At 39.3% G+C, this 22,639-nt stretch overlaps 1 pseudogene; it reads left to right on the plus strand.

Moving 5' to 3' along the window:
* The first annotated feature begins 274 nt into the window (after positions 1 to 274).
* LOC132126253 (ubiquitin-like modifier-activating enzyme ATG7) lies at positions 275 to 20,421 on the plus strand (annotated as a pseudogene).
* The last annotated feature ends 2,218 nt before the right edge of the window (positions 20,422 to 22,639 follow it).

Here is a 22,639-nt window from a genome sequence, read left to right on the forward strand (position 1 = left end):
GCGACTGGTTAACGTTATTTTACAACATTTCCTCAGCGGGCTGATATGATGCATCAGAACATTTATCTGAAAAGCGTGTATGCTAACACCGACTAAGATTAGAAAGGTTTTTTTAAGATGTCAACATAGTAAATATAAAGTTTTAAGCAGTTGAAACACCAACGAAAACGCGGCTGGCTTCCAATCTGTCGGTAACTGTTTTCTTATTAAATTAATTTTCAAGTAATTTGTGAAGCGTTAGCTCTGCTACAGAACCTAAACAAACCGACTGCGCATGCGTGCCAGGCTGCCAGCTGACCGTGGTCACATGACCTCAACCAGGACGCGCTCGTCTGGTAAGTGATGTTTCTGTCACGTGTTTACTGTTGGTCTGAGACTTACGTTGACAAGATGTAATGAGTTGTATGTTTTATTAGCTTAGTATAATATAAGTTTCTTATTAATTTCTTATTAATTCTGACATCCAAGCGTACTGAAGTACAAAAAGGAAGTTAACCAACTTCCACAAACCTAATGGAACAAGAAATGTATGCGCTATTACAAGAAAAATATATCAGGCTTTGAGGAATATATTTTAAGAGTACATTTTAATTGTTTAAAAAAATATTTTACTTTTATTATTTTTAATTTAAGATGATAATATCTCTTGGCTAACTGTCACTATAAATTATAATCTTGTTTTAAAAAATGTAAATATTATAATTATTGTTGTTGTTGTTGTTGTTGTTAGCTATATGTATTTTCAAGGCAACATATTTGCATTTATAGCACCTTTATGATGTTATGATTGAATAGCAGTGTCTGATATTGTCTCACTGAGCACGGTTTGCTCTTCTTTTCTGTGTCATAAGGAATCAGCAGCATCGGTCCTGATGGAGGCCGAGTCGATGGAGAGAGGCGCAGCTGCCCTAAAGCTGCAGTTTGCCCCGTTCTGTGCCCTGGAGGCAGGATTCTGACATCAGCTCACTCAGAAGAAGCTCAAATGACTTCAGCTTACATGAGAGTCCAAAAAACATCACAGGCTACTACTATAACGGTGAGTTTGGGGAATGTAGCTATTAATGAAAAAGATTTGACAGCAGTGGCCTCTTGAGTGCTGGGCGTCTGTCAGAACATGTTGCTTACTATAAATTCACTTTATAGTTGATGATTAGAGGCAAAAATAAGCACATTTGTATGTTTGTTTGTAATATCATATGGTATATTCAGTCTTACTATGTGTCTTTGTTTAAATATACTGTGCTGTGATTGAATTTGCATGTTGTAGTTCAAGTTTTAAGATATTTCTTCATTCATTCTTTGATTAGACACATTTAAGGCATTTTCCCAAACAATTTGAAATTTGTGTTAAATTGTTAATTTTCACTTCTGTATGGATATATTACTAATAATAACTCATGGGGCTTTTATTGTAAAGTGTTTCCAAAATGTAATGTCCAGAATGTGAATGCTGGCAAATGTAGTACAAACCTGATTCCCAAAAAGTTGGGACACTGAACAAATTGTGAGTAAAAAAGGAATGGAATAATTTACAAATCTCATAAACTTATATTTTATTCACAGTAGAATATAGATAAATATATCAAATGTTGAAAGTGAAACATTTTGAAATGTCATAACAAATATTGGATCATTTTGGATTTCATGAGAGCTACACATTCCAAAAAAGTTGGGACAGGTAGCAATAAGAGACCAGAAAAGTTAAATGTACATATAAGGAACAGCTGGAGGACCAATTTGCAACTTATTAGGACCAATTTGCAACTTATTAGGTCAATTGGGAACATGATTGGGTATAAAAAGAGCCTCTCAGAGTGGCAGTGTCTCTCAGAAGTCAATATGGGCAGAGGATCACCAATTCTCCCAATGCTGCAGCCAAAAATAGTGGAGCAATATCAGAAATAAGTTTCTCAGAAAAAAATTGCTAAGAGTTTGAAGTTTTCATCATCTACAGTGCATAATATCATCCAAAGATTCAGAGAATCTGGAACAATCTCTGTGTGTAAGGGTCAAGGCCGGAAAACCATACTGGATGCCCGTGATCTTCAGCCCTTAGACGCACTGCATCACATACAGGAATGATACTGTAATGGAGATCACAACATGGGCTCAGGAATACTTCCAGAAAACACTGTCGGTGAACACAATCCACCGTGTCATTCACCGTCTCCGGCTAAAACTCTATAAGTCAAAAACGAAGCCATATCTAAACATGATCCAGAAGCGCAGGTGTTTTCTCTGAGCCAAGGCTCATTTAAAATGGACTGTGACAAAGTGAAAAACTTTTCTATGGTCAGACGAATCAAAATTTGAAGTTCTTTTTGGAAAAAAAGTCTTTCTTTCTTTTAAAAAAAGCTTTAAAACTTTTTTTTTTTTATGGGATGTACCATATGCATTAACAAATGTTCACAGATGTTGATATTAATTTAATGTACATGTTAGCTAATGTGGTAAACTAGAGAAATGAAGAAGAAATGAAACCTTGTTTTACAATAAATGAACCTATATATTGTAGTAAGACTTGATAGTAGGATTCTAAAACCGTAATAATAGAATATCAGAATGCAGTTGTTCCCTTTGCCTTTTGCAGTGCCTTTTGAATCAAATGCTTGGAAAGTATCCAATTTTTACAACTTAAAGGAATCTGTTTTATATTTAGTTGGCAAGAAAGAAAATGCATTTTCTTTTTTTCACGTTGCATACAGTATAAAACAAGCCGCTCGCAGCTATACTCTACAGTGGTTTTACCCTGAGCTGTAATGTGTTAAGCTGTTATATCCATATCCTGGTTGATGCAAAATCAAATCGTATACAATACTGGTTACATTATGATGTTAAAACACAGTGTATCAGTGAATGTTGATAATCTAGAGTATGTTTCAGTGATGGAGCCTCGCCGACTCGCTGCTGTCCAGCTTCTGGAGCTCTGTACAACACAAACACATTAGAAGCCTTCAAAACCACCGACAAGAAAGCTCTCCTGGATAAAACAGCCAATGAGGTGCTGTGCTTTTAATCACTCTTCATTAATTGTGCCTGTGGATAGTTTATTTTATTTGCACTGGCTGCCTGCAGAGATCCACCGAATGAATTATGTGCTTTCTTTCACTGTGTATCTGGATGCTGAGCATCCTTCTCCATCATTTGATAAATTACTGCTGCCATTCTTAATCTCCTTAATACAATTTCGTTGACTGCCTGCTTTCTGCAAATGTTAATAACACAATGAAGATTGCTGTAGCCAAACAGCACAGACCTTTGCATGTAAGGCAGGGATGCAGCTTTCTGCCGTCTGTTTCCTTTCGCGCAGCACAAAAAGGAACCAAAACTAGTTTTACATTCATTTTCGTAATTCATTATTCAAGTAAAAACATATTTCTCATATAGATTAATTTATTGGCTATATATAGCTTAGATTTATTATGTTTTTCTCCTCCCGCAGAAGCGCTGCAGGTGCGTGATGTGATTTGAAAACATGTGAATCCTCATGTTCTTTTGTTTGCTGCTTTTTGCTCATGTAAAATTAATCCCCGGGAAACACATGTTAGTATTTTTAACAGATCACAGACACTTATCCTTTCTGATTTAATTCAATTCTAATTTAAAATAATATTTTCGGTTAACGGTTAATAATCGGTTAACGAGTGTCGGTTGTTGGTTAGGAATAATAACCGAAATAAACATCCTTAATAGAAAGGTAATAAAAACATCATCAAAGTAGTCCATGTGACATCAGAGGGTCAGTTAGAATTTGTTGAAGCATCGTAAATACATTTTGGTCCAAAAATAACAAAAACTACTTTATTCAGCATTGTCTTCTCTTCCGGGTCAGTTGTGAGCGCGACTGCTGATGTATGATGCTGCTGACGTGTTATCTTGTTATTGGGCGCGCTCACAACTGACCCGGAAGAGAAGACAATGCTGAAATATTGTGCACAAAAGTGCTACAAATGTTTAGTGATTTTGTCCCAGAATGTGTTTCACATTGTGAAATGCTTAATGTTCACACTATTGCATTTGCATAAACTGTATCAGGAATAATTTCTGGTCATGTCCTTATAATTGATACTGGTGATGTTGTCTTCTTCACAGATCTGGAGCGTTATTCAGTCAGGTGCTGCGCTGGAAGACTCCTCCATCCTAAACACATTCATCCTCTTGACATTTATGGTTTGTATGCCAGCGTATGAGAAAATGCCCTTATGAATGAACGTCCTTTCAGCCGTTTGTTTCTGACTGGTCCTTTTGTTTATCCAGGATCTGAAGATATATCATTTCTATTACTGGTTCTGCTTCCCTGCCCTTTGCGTTCTGGAGGGGGTCCGGCTGGAGCAGGAGCCAGTGTCTTTGGAGCACAGCTTCTCTGCCAAACAGGTGCGAAGGGGAGCCACTCCTGACCAGGATGTTTCCTGTGGAGGATAATGAGCTGTTAGTCTAATTAGCATGTGCTGATTAGATTTTGTAATTCAATGTTAATTATTTGATTGCATAATGTTGTTGCATAATGCATAGTGTTCCCGTAGCTCAATTGGTAGAGCATTGTGCAATCAAGCGCAAGTTTGGGGGTTCGATTCCCCGGGAACACATAATAGGTAAAAATTGATAGCCTGAATGCACTGTAAGTCGCTTTGGATAAAAGTGTCTGCTAAATGCGTAATAATGTCATAAATGAGTGACGTGCCATATACAGTGGCACTAAAGTGTATCTGACAACCTTTTCTCTTTATATCTAAGGTACAGTATGCCATTAGTAAGTGAAGATTTACAACAGATTTTGGAGCCACTACATGTTAGAGAGTACACTTCAGTTCGTGCCTAAATATTTTTCATCTTTATTGTCATTGCATTGTGTTTCAAGAGTTAATGAGGTGGACTGATTGCTTTGATTTGATCTGTTTCACAGATATTGAGCTTGCAAATGGCATATGATTATCTTTGTGTCTCAATTGGAACGATGGCACTCCCACATTTTCTGCTCAAGTGCACAGAAGAAAGTATTGAAGTCGCTCCTCTAAAAGACTTGAACTCCTTCTTCCCAGATCTAAAGAAGGTCATTTCCAACAGGTATGCACCGAATGTTCGGCAACTGAATGAGTCAATTGTACCTAACAATGATGTGGAACGATCAAATAGAGGTGTGCACTAATTCAGCAAACAGTGTGGAAGCATTTTAAAGTGTTTGAGAGAGACGCAAAAATCATTATATAAGCACCGACAGCCAGAGACTGTTTAGATCTGCATCTCATGTCTCTGATGAGACGAGGAAGAGCTGTTGATGCTGGTTACTGTAAGATGATTAATCAGTGAATAAACTGCAGAAGGTTATGTGTTCTGATCCACACACAAGCTGCATGTGTTCTGAGCGCTTTCTCAGGGTATTTAAGCACAAGGGAAGAAATCAGGTGAATGGAGACAGGTGGGGATTAATCAATTAACCAAACAAGAACAGGAAAATTACCAAGTAAGGAAACTCAAAGTCCATGAATGTAACAGTTCACCCCCTCCCAGAATGGTGCGTCCTCGTACCGAAAGAGGAATACCAGCGGAGGGAGGGTGGGGGTTCTGGAGGTGGGCATGGGGCAGGCAAGGGGCAGGCAAAGAGGGAGCAAGGAGCTTGGAGCCTGGGTAGAGTGGATGGAGGGAGGAGCCCGGAGCAGGAAGAGCCAGATGGTGCACCAGGATGACGATCCACGGTGGAGTCGATGGCGGGAGGAGCCATGGTGGAGGAACAGCCGACAACACCAGGTGGCTGACTGAGGGAGACTGCACCAGTGGGTGAGGAGCCCAAGATGGAGCAAAGCAGCCACAGAGTCAGGGTGACGCAGAGGGTCCGGAGGTCCAAGGCAGCGCTGAAGGCACCAGCAACCGAGGTAGAGGCGGGGATCTGGAAGCCCGCTGCAGAGTCGGAGCGACTGAGGTGGAGCCGAAGGGAAGGAAGAGCCTGACAGAGCCAGAGGGATGGAATGACGAGGCGAAGCCATAGGAGTGGAGTCCCGAGGCGGTGGATGGTCGACGACTGACCAAGGTGGAGCCGGAGGGACGAGGGAGCCCGGTGGAGCTGGTGGGATGACAGGCCACGGTGAAGACGAGGGAGCAGGGTGCCAAGGCGGAGCCGCAGGGTCGAAGGACCGAGGAGGAGTCCAGGGCTCGGAGGCTGGAGGCGGAGACAGGGCCTTAACATGCCAAGGCAGAGCTGGAGACTGGAAGTCCCGCGGCGAACCATCGTGCCCAGATGGCGCTGACTGAGGGTGAGCTGCGGGACTGACTGGCACCAGCGGAGATGAGGTCGAGGAACTGGCTGGTCTAGGAGGAGATGAGAGAGGGAGGCCGGGAGGAAACACAGGAGGAACAGGGATGGACAGAGCCAGTGGAGAAACAGGAGATTCAGGGCTGGGCGGAACCAGCAGAAATGGAGCAGAGGAACTGACTGGTCTAAGAGGAGGTGGGAGAGAGAGGCTGGGAGGGAACACAGGAGGATCAGTGCTGGACGGAACCAGCGGAGAAACAGGAAATTCAGGGCTGGGCGGAACCAGTGGAGACACAGGATTTGGGTAAAACTTCACAGAACCAGTCTATAAGGTCCATTTAAAAAAAGGTCCATTAATTCCTCCATATAATTTACAGAAACCAATTGCAGCTCACCCTCAGTCGCAGGAGTGTGGGCAGGGCTTTCCTCCATGCCCTCAATCTCCACCAATAATCCCACGACGCACGGTGTTGCCGGCTCACACACCTGGTCAGTCACGCTCTCGAGTCCTTGCTCCCCGACAATGCCAGGCTCGGGCTCTGCGGCTGCAGTGAACTCTGGCTTTCGCTCCGTGCAGCGGGATGGTGGCTGGCTGGTCACTGGTTCGGGAGTGGGGCTGGAGATATCCTCTTCAGCGTTGCAGATGGTGAACAAAGATCCATTTTTCTGCAGCACCCACTCCACGAAAGCGGTGAAATCCTCTCTGGGACCGTTCGCTGGCAGGCGTGCCTAAAACCGCTCGCTCAGGCCGGTGTAATAGAAATTAGAGAGCGAGCGGTCGGGGAAGTGGGTAAGGCACGCCAGATCGATAAAGTCCCTGGTATGGTCCTCCAGCGGTCCAGTTGCTCCAGGCACAGGAGTTGGACTGCTGGGATTGCCATTCCGAGAGGGGGGAAAACAAAAAACAAAAAGAAAGAAAAACGCTGCTAAATAAACTGTTGGGTCCGTGATTCTGTTACGGGCTGCTGGTGTGTAATGAAGGTGCACGAGGAAGAAGATATATAAAAGGGTTCTTTTAATGATCGCGGGAGAATAAGGGCACATCCAACATAACTATACAATAAGATACAATAAACACGGAAAAGGAGGAACTAAACAGACAGGGTATTTAAGCCCAAGGGAAGAAATCAGGTGAATAGAGACAGGTGGGGATTAATCAATCAAGCAAGAACAGAAAAATGACCAAATAAGGAAACTCAAAGTCCATGAATGTAACACTTATATTGTCCCAAAAGATTTCCATTTTGAATAAATGTTGTTCTTTTTAGCTTGTTATTCATTAGAGAATACTGAGAAAGTATCACGGCTTTACAAACATATTGTGCAGGACAACTGTGTTCAACATTGATAATAATCAGAAATGTTTCTCAAGCAGTAAATCATCATATTCTGATTTCTGAAGATCATGTGACACTGAAGACTGAAGGAATGATGCTGAAAATTCATCAGTTACATTATTAAGTATGGTTAAACATTATTTTAAACGGCATTATTTCACAACATCAGTGTTTTTTCTGTATTTTGATGATATAAATGCAGCCTTGAGCCTATGAGACTTTGTTACAGAAACAGTAAAAATCTTGTCCAAATAAACATCAAAATATGGTGTATTTTTAGGAAATGCGGTGCAGGTGGAAGACTTTGTAAATACTGCTGCATTTTGCAGCTTTCAGTGTTAAATGTCATAGTACTCCATCTGTGCTGACTCTTTCAGCCGTCTTCTCTTTGTAATGGTGAGTGTAAGGTCACTCAGAGACTGTGTGTGTGTGTGTGTGTGTGTGTGAATGCCAGGGCTTCACAGCTGGATGTGCTGGAGGTTCTGTGCTTCAGAGACAGGGCTCTACAAGGGAGCTGCTCAATTCGGCACAGCATCATCTTTGGTGTCAAGCTGCCAGACCTCACGGTGTCTGCAGGTAATTCATCATCTTCGCCTGAGTGCTTCAGAACAGCTGCATAAATGCTGGGCTTTTATCTGGCTTCAGAAAACACCATTTAAATGTTAATGCAGAGTCCATAGGTTTCAGTTTTGTAGCTGATTGTTGGCTCATAATGAACCGTCTGTTTCATCCTGCTAATTATCCAGATTTATGATGTTAGATTTTGCCTGCATCATCATTCATTTACAGACCCCATTAGGCAGGGGTGGGCATCTCTGGCCCTCGAGATCCACTTTCACACAGAACTTAACCTGTAGCTAACGAGTAATTCTGAAGACCTTGATTAGCTTGGACTGTTTGATTAGAGTTAGAGCCAGAGGGCCAGAGTTGCCCACCCCAGGTTTAAAGGGTTTAAAGTATATTAAACGGTAGGATAATTTGTATTCTAGTGTTCTTTTGCAAAAGTTTTGCATTTCCCCTGAGAACATTTGTGTTATCTAGCAAAACATTTGTGTTCTGTTGCGGAATTAATTTCCCTCAAGTAATGTTTTGAAATATGGATATCTTCCCATATCATGGTATTTTTTCAGTTTGTACTAAACCCATCGGTTGGGTTTGCTTCCAAAAAGCCCTTTTTTTATATATTTTTGTTGTTGCTTCATCTGACTATAGAAGCCAGTGCGATTTGAAGTTCCAGTGGTGTCTGACAACTGATTATGCTGGAGTTTGTTTTTGAATGAGCGAGGAAAATTTTTCTTGAAACCCTCCTGAAGAACATTGTGATGTAGAGTCTGTTTGATATATATTTTAGGCTTTCTAACCCCAAGACTCAAACTCTCCTCCTTAGCGTGCATTATGATGATATAGACATACATCTTCTTCCAGGCAGATTCATAACATCTTTATTCGATTGGAACCCCTAAATTATTGCCCTGATGGTGGAAATGGAGATTTTCAATGCTTTAGCTCTTTTCTTACAGATACTTTCTATTTTGTCAGCCTAACAATCTTGTTCTGCACATAAGAACTATGTTCTTTGGTTTTACTCCTTGTGATACATGGTTAAGGGAATTTTGCATTAATGTTCCTCATATTTATAATCACATGGAACAGGAAGTCATGGCTGGACAATTTCATGCTCTAGTCACCCCGATGCTAAAAAAAAATGTAAATATGAATGGGAATATACTTCACAGATTGAATATCTAGGGGTGCCAGTAATTGTGGCCAGCATGCATTGGAGAAAACCATTTATTTCATCTTGAGTTTTTCTCCTCACTTTCAATTGTTTTCCTTCAATGACAGGTTAGAATTTGGTGTATTTTTTGAATGAAAGATCAAAAGGATAATCAATGCATATTTATTTTCATGGCCACCTTTGCTCATATTTGCTAAGGGTGCCAGTATTAGTGGAGGTTAATGTACACTAGTAATCATGGCAGTAGTAAATCTGCTGATGATGATCAGATAAATTGCAACAATAATATCCAGGATGTAAAGCAAATCCAGCGGGAATCCAGCATGGACATGCATCCAGATAAATCACACTTTCAGTGGCCGCAATTCATTCATAGCGAATCCTGCCTTTAAATAGCATTATGATTGGAGAAAAAAATTTCAGGAGACAAAAGTTTATGATGTGATCCGTCTGTTTATGGTTTCTGTTAGATCTGTTGATTTTCTTTGTACTGTGCAGTAAGTTCAGTCTGTGTGGATTTTCAGTTGTTGATTTCAAAGAAGGTCTAGAATGGTTTATTCTTCCTGAGCTGGGACATGTTTCTCTGCTCAGATCCTTCATTCGCTCCTCGGCTGTGAACTGAGGGTGGAGATTCCCTGACATTCACCCTCATTGCACATCATACTTGTGAATCTCTGTGGGAGTCGCTGTACTGATGGTGTGAATTGCTCTGTGAATTGGGCAGAAACCGCCGGGTATGAAAGGACAGTGCTGTAGGAACCTCATAAGGACAATTGATTAAAATTTGGTCGTTACATTTTCAGACAGATGGCCTCTTTCATCGCTTTCTTAAACCGTGCATCCACCCTGTCTTTACACCGCTGTCTTTGACTGGTGTGGCCCTTCTCCTTCAGATGCACTAACCTGAATGTCTTCACACTTCAGTGAGGTTTGCCTTTCTGAACTGTGATATTCACTTGCATTAAAAAATCGAGTGATCTCACAATGTGCTATCCTCCATCATCTCACCAGAATTAACCAACACAGCCACATATATGAGTGATGATGCATCCATCTCTGTGCACCATTCACTCAATGTTTTCTTGTATACAAAACCAGATAGTGAATATGGTTTGATCAACTACACATTTCTTATATGAAAAAAACAACCTTGACTAGTCGATGATCATTTGACTGCAAGTCATAGTTAACCCAAAAAATGAAAGTTGGAAATGTCCTCACCCTCCGAGATCAGGATGAGTTTGTTTCTTCATGAGATCTGGAGAAATGTAGCATTGCATCAGTGTCTCATCAATGGATGCTCTGCAGTGAATGGGTGTCGTCAGAATGAGAGTCTGATAAAAACATCACAATAATCCACAGCACTCCAGTCCATCAGTGAACATCTGGAGAAGACAAAAGATGAAACACATCCAGCATTAAGATGTTTTTAACAAAATACATAGAGTCTATAATCCATAATAACACTTCCTCGGGTGAAAATGGACTGGAGTGCTGTGGATTATTGTCAATCTGATGCGTTGGAGGCTGGTCCCGTCTCTGGATCTGGATCAGGTCGTGTCGACGAGGTGTCTGTTGCTGGGAGCTGGGACTCTGGGCAGCAATGTGGCAAGAACACTGATGGTAAGAACCATCTGCTTTGATTTACATTTGATTATCGACAGTTATCACATCTGACAGGTGTCAAAAAAGCTTTCCTTGCCTCCGGTATGGATTTATTGGCTTGCTTTATGTAATTCAAGTGCTTACTTGCCTTTGGCATAATTGCTTTTTGAAATAGTCGTAGGCCAAAGACAGTATTTATAAGTTGCAGATGCTTCCATCTCAAAATGATAGTGTTATCACTTGAAAATGCAGTTAATTGTGAGCATAAGACTGTTTTTACGCGTGGTTCACGAAAATTGTGGCTTATATGAGAACACACCCAAAGAACCGCGACTCTTTTATAGCAGAACAGCAATATTTCAGTGTTTTATCCAAGTGAAAGAATTACAACAGAAATATTTTACTATAACTGTGATATTCTAATATCCAATGAATTACTAGCATTATCAGTATTATTTTAAGTGATAAAAGTATTGATAAAAGCAGCAGTAAACTGTAATATAGAAGCATAACTCATACAGAGTTGTAGTGGTCCAGGTTTCAACAGAGGTGTGAAGAGAACGTTTTAGAGTCAGGGACAGCTTGAACATACAGAGCTCTGAGCTGTGTTTGTTTAAATAGGAGTCGAGTGTGAACATTTTCATATTTGCCATCTTTGCTTTTTTCACATCGGTTTACTGGTTTTAGAGAAAAACTAGTGCTCTTTACTGGGAATGTATTAACTGTGCTTGACTATACTAGGCCTCTGGATATCTGCCTGGCGATAGTGATCAGCGTTGGGGAAAGTTACTTGTAAAAGTAATGCATTACAATGTTGCATTACTCACTAAAAAGTAGCTAGTTACGATACTTAGTTACTTTTTATGGGATGTAATGTGTTATGTTAGTTTTGAGTTACTTTTTAAAATCTGGACAGGGCTTGCTTGTTTGCTTTTAATATAGGCGAAAGCATTTCTGTCACACGCTTGAGGTATTCGGCCAATCACAGCGCACTGGATCGCTGGCCAATCAGAGCACACCTCGCTTTTCAGATTGATGAGCTTTGTAAAAATCAAGGCGTTTCATAATGGCTGGGCATAGAGAAGCAACAACAATGTACATTATGTGGAAAATAATGTTTTTTTGTTGTTGTTTTTTTACCTTAAACCGCATAAACACAATGCATTACACCAAATACACAAAATAATGTCCTTTTTAGCAGCATCATATGACCCCTTCAAAAAGTAATGGGTTACTAGTTACTTTTAAAAAAAGTACTCTGTTTAAATAACTTGTGTTACTTGTATTGTGCTACCCATAACACTGATGGTGATCTCCATTAATTAAGCATCATTTGATGAATAACTGCTTAGAAAATGTACACACACATCCCCTTTAAATTAAATGATGTTTACCTGTCAAATAGCACAAACCTTTGTCTATAAAGCACAAAAATCTGTAACGGTGGTGTAATGCATATGACATACAGTATATCATAGCAGCTTCAGTGGGATCACAGATGTGTGTAGTGAATGTGTCTCTGAATGTTTTGTGTTCTGTTTTTGAGGGCTGGGGTGTGAGACACATCACTTTCGTGGACAGCGCGAAGATCTCCTACTCGAACCCAGTGCGACAGCGCTCTATTATTTGAAGACTGTCTGAGTGGAGGGAAAGCGGTGGACACACTACAGAAGATCTTTCCTGATGTGGTGAGGACTTCACAAGCTTTAACAAGTTTATTGCAGCTGCATATGAGAAGCTTGAGAAGCTCTAGGCAGGTGCTGTTTGGGGTCGGTTGAACAACTAGTTACAACAGACAGAAATGTTTTGAACTGTGTATAATTATTGGCACAGTTACAGTAAGCAAAACCATCCCTCCCTCGCACCCCACAGACCGATCTGTGTATGTATTAGACTAATGATGCATGAATAAATGCGGCTCATTTATATTCATCTGCTGAGAGAGCCATCACTGATCAGGGTGTGAGGACCAGAAGCACATTTGCCTCTTTGTTTTCACTGCAGTTGATCAGTGAACTCCCTTTTGGATGAAAGAAAACCTTTTATTAATTGACTTGCTTGACTAATAAAGGTAAACAAACAAACAAGAAACTTTGGGTGGGGAGTCTTCTTTTTCTCCACTGTCCTTGTGAGAGTATAAGGATTTTTTCCTCTTACTGTTTTATCTTCAGCAAGGTTGAAATTGACAAGGATCTGAACCATTCAGTGAAGTCATGAAAGCGAATCCAACAGATGATGAGATTGAGGCTTGAAGTGAGTCACTTGGATCAGACTGCACTTGTTGTGCTTTTGTTAGTTGAGCTGACATAGTGAGACATCAGGAGACAGTTATGACATTTCTAATTATGCTGTTAAGTAACATGTTAGGTGATTGTGCAGGAAATTGACCGCAGATCAGTGTGTTGAAAGCACTACAGTGTTCACTTATTTATCTCTGCATACTAGACCACAGCTGCATAGGTAACATAGCATTCACTTAAAAATTACAAGTAAAATAGATGCTTCAGAAATGTAGATAAACCAACTAGTCATCTTCACAAATCACCAATTTACTAGTTCCATCCCTAGTTCTTACTATTTTAAACTAGCCATCTCCCCCATTTCTTTGTTTGGAGAGTCTTTTTCTCAGATGTGTTCTCAGCGCTAAGCAATAAAATCAGTTTGGTGCATGTTGTCCGTGTGAGGTGGTAACATCAGACCCATGTGACTCAGACTTTCACTGGCCTTCATATTCATGACTCTGTGTAGGAAAGCTGTTGGCAGGTGTTTCCATATCTCGCAGATTTCACTATCAAATAAATCCCCTTCACTTCCCATGATTCATCATGCTGCAAGCTTCAACTAATGTCATTCCAGCAGACAGTTCGGTCATTGGCATCCAACAAGAAAGTGCTTTCCTGATCCACCATTGTGACTGTTACTTCTTTAGTTTATTTTTAGATTATTACAAAGAGTTTTCAATATATTGAGTTTTCACCGTTGATTTAGAAATCTGGGGTTTTTTTGTTCACTGGACAGCAAATGGAAACAATTTTGTACAAAGACTATTATTATAACAGTAACAGAATTTTCCATCAAAATGCATTAATACTCACATGAACTGCATATGCAAAATTCTAAACATGATCAGTGTCCCTGCAGCACAGAAGCAGTCATCAGTGTCACAGATGTATATTTGTAGCAATACACAACAATACATTGTACGGGTCACAATTATACATTTCTCTTTTATGCTGAAAATCATTAAGATATTAAGTAAAAATCATGTTCCATGAAGATATTTAGTAAATTTCCCACTGTATCAAAACTGTATGTTTGATTAGTAATATGCATTGCTAGGAACTTCATTTGAACAACTTTAAAGATGATTTTCTCAATATTTGGATTTTTTTTCTCCCTCAGATTCCAGATTTTCTAATAGTTGTATCTCAGACAGATATTGTTTGATCCTAACAAACCACACATCAATGGAGAGATGATTTATACATCTTTCAGATGATGTGTACATCTTAAATTGACCCTTATGACTGGTTTTGTGCTCCACGGTCACATTTAGGCTGATCAGTCACAGTTTAGTAAATGCATAAATGACATTCTGAATGAGAATGACATTTGATCATGTCTGGATCTAAATGAATGGGAAAATACTTGAAATGGACTTGAGTGTGGCAGTTATTATTAAGCTTTCTGCTCAATTAAAGCTGCACCTAAATTTTTGCATTTGCAATCAAGGATTTTTTGACTAGTTGGTAACAGTTTAAAATAGCAGTTCATATAACAGTTTCATATTAAATTTTCACATAAATCTTAAGGAGGATAAATGTAAACAGACATGGAACTCTAAAAGAGATTTATATTCAAATGAAGACTACAAATGAATGCGTTGTAACGCTTTGAGTTTGAGAAAGGCACATTTCAAATACGATGTTTTAATATTATTAATATACTAACAAAAATGTTATAAAAATGGATAAAAGTGGCTGCCACATGCATAAATATAAAATATCCTCAGAGGTTAGTTGAGAAATTAACATGGCAAGATGCATACAATTTACAATACAGTTTTTATTTTAAGTCTGTTCAGTTCAATTTGACCCGCCAATGTCATAATCGTAAAAAAAAAATAAAAAAAAAATCTAGAAATAAACCTAGAACAATTTTAATATGTCATTTATAATATTACCAGAGGAGTGCAGTGTTAGAGCAGAAGGCAAATATGTGTTTTTGTATTTCATGAATTGAAAGTGCCACTACAGATGGATTTCTGTGCACAATAGCCAAATTCATTGTTTATTGATTAGATGTCACAAATAACCATAGCTTCGATTTTATTTCTAAGGCAGGTTGATGGGTCAGTGTTTGTCACTGTAGCTTTAGTTTCTGTCTAAACGCTGAAATAAAGGCAGAAATCATCACATTACACTCTTGTTGGTCAAGTTATTATCTGATCACACCTCAGAAGGGCCTCATTATAAAAGTCTCTTTCTTGCCAATTTCTTCATTTGCTCCAAATGTTATTTTTCCGAGTGCAAAGAACGGAGGTGCTAAAACAAGAGCGAGAGTGTTTTGGTTATGTAAGACGCGCAGCATCTGATCAGCTGAGCTGTGGACGCTCGTGTGTGTGTGTGTGTGTGTGTGTGTGTGTGTGTGAACGAATGGGTCTTGTTAAGGCATGTTTCAGTACACCTGTCAGTGTTGACAGCTGCCCATCTGTCCGCCGTTGTGATGAAACTGTCTGTCTGCTGTGTGACTGTGGTCATCATTAATTCATCTGCTCATCCTGTATAGATCTGCTCCCCCGTTCGGCTAATTATGCCACACGTTTAACCTTCACAGAACCCCTGATTGTGTCGGGCCAATTAGACGGGCCGGATATCCACACTGCAATTACGACTCTCTCTTTCAGATGATGTCTGATTCACTGCTCACCTCGCAGAACTGATATCATGTCTTCTATTGCAGCAAATGTTGAGACAAACATGCTGAGTAGATGCTGGATCAGTAGATGTGGTCAGGTTTCCAGTGCTCCTTTCTTAGCTTTGATGCTCATCTGAGAGCTCCACACTTTTTGTGTGTTTCTTCCCGCTTTCTTGAGCTGAATATTGAAGCTTCATCTCACTGTGTCAGGTTAAATTCAGTTTCTGATGAAGCTTTCCTTCTGATTTGGCAGTCAAAGACAACATTTCAAGGAGACATGAGTGTCTGGAGTAGGCAGTGACTCAATAATGCCTTTTTATTAGAAGCTTGAGATATATTTGAAATATGTATTTCTCAAAAAGCACTATTGAAGGAGTTTTGTTTTAAAATAACATTCAACATCAAACTTAACATGCAGGAAGCCTTTTTTTTAACACTTGACATGAAATCCATATAAAAACATTAAAATACTTGTCTTTTTTTCATAATTTAAAAATTAATTTGTTTTGAAAATGTAAAAGTATTGTATTTTTACTTCATATTTTAAAGACATTTTTTAAAAAAATGTTGAAAAGGGATATAAACATTTTTCTGAAATGTTTAAATACAGAAGTTAGAGTGTTTATAGAGTCTAACCCCCCCGCCCCCCACCAAGATTATGTAAATTTTTTGTGGAGTCCCACAGGGCTCTGTTGTAGGACCTCAGTTGTTTATATTGTATACAGTATGTGTCCTTTAGGTAATGTAAACCGGATGCATGAGATAAACTTTTAGAGCTATGAAGATTATACATAACTGTTTATTTTCAAACCTTCTGAAATGCAGAAATCTGTAAAAGGCATGACATGTTACTTGTTAGATACTTCAGAATGGATGTACCGAATTTCAATTTCATTGATAGTGAGTGCAAACACTGACAGGAATTTATGCAGGAATCAGTCTTCAAAATATTTTTTACTTGGTTTTAAACACAATGTTTTGTCTTGTTATCTGTTGTGAATATATTATTCATCCTTTCAGACTGCAGAGGGCTACAACATGAGCATCCCAATGCCAGGCCACCCGGTTAACTTTTCTAAGCTGACAATGGCTCAAGCTCAGCAGGATGTGGAACAGCTGGAGAAGCTTATCTCTGAACACAATGTGGTCTTCCTGTTGATGGACACTCGTGAGAGTCGCTGGCTTCTGACAGTCATCGCTGCTAGCCAGAGAAAGGTAGCTTCCTCCCTCCAGTCTTTCATCCTGGATTCATTTATTTTCTGCTCACATGGCTGCCTGACTTTTTATTGTAGGTTATTGTCACAGTTTTTGGTAAGTGCTACACAGAGTTTGTCCCGCATATCTGATTTAAGAACCTTTAACTACAAATAACCCCTGCATGACATAATAAGAGTTTTTTTGTTTTTTACGCACTTTATTCTAAAATAGGCACATATGTATGTTTATTAAAACTGATTACACTTGCAGTGTATTATTTTTATTATTAATGAATAAATATGCAGTATATATATATATAAAATATATATATAAAGCTTTTGGTTTACCTTCAGTGATATTGAGACTGTGAACTTTTTTAGAGAGTTAAATATGCCTGTCTCTCTGCAGTTGCTAGTTAATACTGCTCTGGGATTTGACACGTCTGTGGTAATGAGACACGGCCTTAAGAAACCCAAAGATTCACAGTCTGAAGAGTCCCCTTGTCTGCTTCATCTAACTCCTTGTCTTCCTCCACACCAGCAGCCTCCGTCACACCAGGTACAGCTGAAACATGCTTTTCCACCACTTTTTAGTTAAAGTGTGTAAACCCAGAACACAGGTCTACAGTAAACCTCAAATGCAAAATGTCAAGGTATAGTTCACACAAAGATGAACACTAGCTGAAAATGTGCTTACCCTTAGGCCTTCCAAATTATAGATTAATTTATTCATGGAGAAATGTAGCATTGCATCAGTGTCTCATCAGTGGATGCTCTACAGTGAATGGGTGCCGTCAGAATGAGAGTCTGATAAAAACATCACAATAATTCACAGCACTCCAGTCCATCAGTGAACATCTGGAGAAGACAAAAGATGAAACAAATCCAATATTAAGATGTAACTTGCATGTTTGTTATCCAGCCACACATTTATTTAGAGCTGTTCTGGACTGTTAAGGCTTGTAAACGGTGCTTGAGCTGAAGATGTTAATTGATGGAACAGAATTGTGTAGATCACTTGTAATGTATTTTTTTTTTAGCTGTTTTGTTTGAATAAAAAAATTGGGATCCCCATTCTTAAAAATGTCTTAAAAATCTAAATTAGCTACAGCGATTTGTTATTATTATTTCTAGTTCTCTAGTATTTTAGAGTCCTGCTTCGAAGTACAAGAGTGTGTTTGTTAACCCTCTTTGGTACGGTGTTGCCTCCAGACAACATAGTCTATTTTAGCTTTTTTGTTAGAAAAACTTAATAAAATGTAATTGGTCAATGCTCTCTAAGGTGAGGGGAATTCGTATTTAACCAATGAAAATGCAAAAGAGTGGTCACATGACCCACATGGGTCCATCTTGTTCCCTCTTTCAGCACACGTGCACATGTCACATGGCTCCATATTTTCTCCACTGAAAAATGCATTTTTCACTAATTTCTGTCCAGATAATCAGCTACAAAAAATCTGAATCACCTTCATTGGTAAGTAAAGAAGTATTTAAAAAAACTTTACATTATATATCATGAAATATAGGAATTTACATAAAAATGCATGTTGCCTCGAGGCAACATTGTACCACAATGGAATCACATAAGGCCATACCAGGCATACTAGGTTTGAATACAAGTATATTGGAGAACCAGCTTATGACAAGCTGTATAAGGTGTGCCCACTGCTGACATCCTTCTTGGAGCAGTTCCAAGCAATCCCAATTGATGAAAATCTCTGTGTGGACGAACAAATTGTGCCATTCAAGGGGAAACACCCCATGAAACAGTACAGTACCAAGAAGCCAAAACGCTGGGGATATAAAGTCTTTGTTCTAACCCTAACGACCATCAACGACATCATATCGCGTACCATAGAGGGTTAAGACTGTCCACCTATGACTCCCTGAGTGCAAAGACTAGCTAATGGCCTTTTACTACCGGACACAAAGTTGTACTTCCAATTCTTGCTGCACCGAGGTCTCAGTCAGTCTCTCTGAGGTACAATACAGCATTAGGGGAAATTCACGCAAAGCACATTCACACAATTCCGCCTGCCATATTTTGGACGTATCTGACCATCTTATGCTTTAATGGTCTTGCACCGTGAGCGCTGTGTTCTTAAGACTGATAAGTTACTTTTTTTAAAGTCAAGACCCCTGCTTTGTTCTAGTCTTCTCGCTCTGTTGTGTTGTGAATGCAAGAGCACATCGGCTGATAACTCAGTCTGTAGTGATGCTGGAGCAGGTGTGACTCACGAAACATCATCAAGGTGCTACTTCAAGCTTGAATCGCTCTGATCATATCTATAGCTTTGGTGGAAAATTACTCATTTCTTGGGGGTCATGATTATTTGCTCTTTTTTATGTCTTTATAGCATAACCATTTACATATTTTTAACATTCATTTTAATAAACAATAAATGCGATATAATTATTGCATTACAACACAGCCATTTGCAACCAAAACTGTGCTTGATATTGCAACTTGTATTTGTTACCACAGAAATATTTTACTTTATTATTGGAATCCAATTAAATAGTTTTGCCATACACGTAATTTTTAGGTGCAATTTAATGTTCAGTCAAAATTGGTAAAAAGCGTTTTATTTCTTATTAATGCAAATATAACCATCTCTGTGATGAAGAGTTTACCACTTCACTGGGTGTAACTGAATTAAGTTCTTCCGTAAATAAAACATAATTATCTGATCTGCAAAGATGTGATGTGATGACAAAAGTTCAAATAGGTAAACTGAGTGAATATATCTGTAAATATATCAGCCATCTTCCAAAAGTTGCCGACATTTATTTTGCACTTGTACACTAATTACTAATACATATTATCAAGTTAAGTACATCCAACTCTTTTAATTCAAAGGTTTCACAGTATTTATCGGTCAAGGTTCATTCATTGATTAAAAGGTCGGGGGAACTCCTATAGTGAGCGTGTAGACACTATATTGCAGTGCTTTTTTTGTTGTTACCCTGTTCTAAGCATGACTCTGGTTCATTCTCCAACATACCTGGGCATCTTCTTGGCTGCTATCTCTGTAACGATGTGTTCTCCCCTGGAGACGTGAGTTTTAATCAAGCACTTTCATTGCTGAAATTAGGTTTTCCTCAATACACGTATTATATTAGAAAATCAAATGTGTAGCGGAAAGCAATCAGTCGCATGCTAAAGTGAGCTCGATTCAATGGACACCATGTGCTGGAAATCATAACCGTCAGCAAAATATGATGGAGCACAGTCTCCTACTGAGTTGATCCATCACCGAAATGAAATATTTTTACATACTGAGAAATTAATGTTTGCTCTGCGTGATTTGTCTTTACGCAAAGCTGTTAGTGATGTCTGGTTTTGTTTTGTAGTCCACCAGAGACAGAACTCTGAATTGAAGAGTGTTACGGACTTGGGCGGTGACTTTTTTGGTGAGTTCTAACAATGATTGCCTATCCTTATCCTAATCCTGGTTGTCATATGCTCACTTCTTCTAGAAATATTTCTAGATATACTCACTTCTTTGCCAATTTAATATGCCAAACAACTAGAAATAACACTAGTAACACAAGTCTGTGGTGCTTTTATAACATTGATCTGCTTTATCGATCAGCAACACTCAACACACAGCGTGATTTTGGGAAGGGCTGACCAATAGCATATGTGGCAACTGTCCAAAACCTTTCAAAAATAGTCTCATTTTGGTGATACTAGTGAAGCACTAGTGTCACACTTCACCCTTTTAATGGGCTCATGCCATCTTACAGTAGCTTCATTTCCAGCCCTATATTTAAATCACTCTAAAAATGAAACGGGTAAAAGCAATTGTGCTGTAATGTCATATCTGGAGTGCAAAAAGTCTGTATGTTGGTTTTTATGTATTGCCAGTTGGATGAGAGGGTATAGAAAGCTTTCATCCATGTGTACCATTGAAGGAAGACTTTAGAAAACAGGCACTCAGTGCCCTAGATAGTGCTGGCATCCTCTCTTCAGATGCATTAAGCTGTTGTGGAGCCTCTGCTGGGTCTGGATAAAAGCCTTCAGACACAGGACAGCACCCTCGTATGATAAGAGCTACGAAACCGCAGGGGTTTTTCAGCTGTCCAGCTTTTACCCGAGGATGCTTTGAATTCAGAAACCACATTAATGGCAAATTCTTTGATTAATATTTTTTTGGATGTTGAAATATTTTCCCCATCTTAGTGAGCCATTGTGAGCCATTAGTCTTGATCAAAATTCTGTAAAAGTAGGGAACAATGTACTGTATAATTTGTTTTACCAGTGTTTTGAATTTTACACTCCATTGAGTTTTGTTTTAGAATTAACATAAATTATTGTAAAACATATAGGATATAATAGGATAATGTATTGTGTAATTAGTTGCCAGGGCTTTTTCTGTTGTTTTACAGATTTACTTTTTACAGTGCAAAAAAAAGGTTGATGAAAATGCAGAATCAAGCGATCATAGGCAGATCCATATGTAAAATAATGTAAATATTAAACATTAAACAGCATATAAATCAAAACTGCTAAATGTTACCGAATGAAATGTTGATTCAACTTTTTTTTGTGGGTGTTGATGGAAGCCATTGAAAACATCTATGTTTTGAACATAATTTTGAATCTTATCCAGATATAGTCTTTGACCAAAAAAAAAAAAATAAAAAAACATTTTCTTAGCTTTTTGTTCATACTGTTGCTTTCCCCATGAAACTTACCCTCTTTCAAGTTAATAAATAATAATAATAATTCAAAAGAATGCATAAAGCTGAATTATATGAATGATACTAAGGTTTGAACATGCAATATAGATGTAGATTAAACTGCTGTGATACATAACATGCCTTCATTTATCTTAAAATAAAATAAAATAAAACCACTTCTTATAAAGAAAGAACATCGTTTTGTTTTCAAGGAAAGATTAATGGTGGATATATGTTTTATAACAACCTGCATACAACATTCTTCATTCTTTCAAGCAGATACGTTTTTATAGAGATCTCTCTCTCCTGTGTCTCACTGAACACGATCGTCACAGAAGGACTCCATCCTTAAGATTCAGCAGTATGTTTTTTGATACTTCCTCCCCAGCCACTGAGCGGGATAGAGGAAATGGTTTTGAGGGTACCCGCCTGGTCGTGTTTCGTGGGACCAGGGGAGGTCGCTCAGGAGTGAGTGGTCGAGAGGAGGTCCGGCATCACTCTCCACTATGGCCCCCCGTCGACCCTGGGTTCGGATGGGAGCCGCCGTCTCACCATTGTGGACGGAGAGGGGAGAGGAGGTGCAAGTCTGCCGAGCCAGCGCCGCTGCACAAGATGGCCGCCAGCCCAGAGCCACTGCGTAGAATGGCCGCTGACCCAGCACCACTACCCATGATGGCCGCAGGTCCAGCGAGACTGCACAAGATGGCCGTCAGCCCAGCGCTGCGAGGCAAGATGGACGCCAGCACAGCGCCACAGCACAAAGTGGTCATCAGCCCAGCGCCACGATGCAAGATGGCCACCAGCCCAGCGCCAATGCCAAAGATGGCCGCTGAAACATTTTTGTATTATTTCTCCATGTTATCCAAAATCCTAGAGATTCCCAGGAGTGTTCACGTCACGTCAGTCGATCCAG

The sequence above is a fragment of the Carassius carassius genome, chromosome 44 (genome assembly GCF_963082965.1).
Source record: "Carassius carassius chromosome 44, fCarCar2.1, whole genome shotgun sequence".
In the NCBI taxonomy this organism is placed as follows: Eukaryota; Metazoa; Chordata; class Actinopteri; order Cypriniformes; family Cyprinidae; genus Carassius; species Carassius carassius.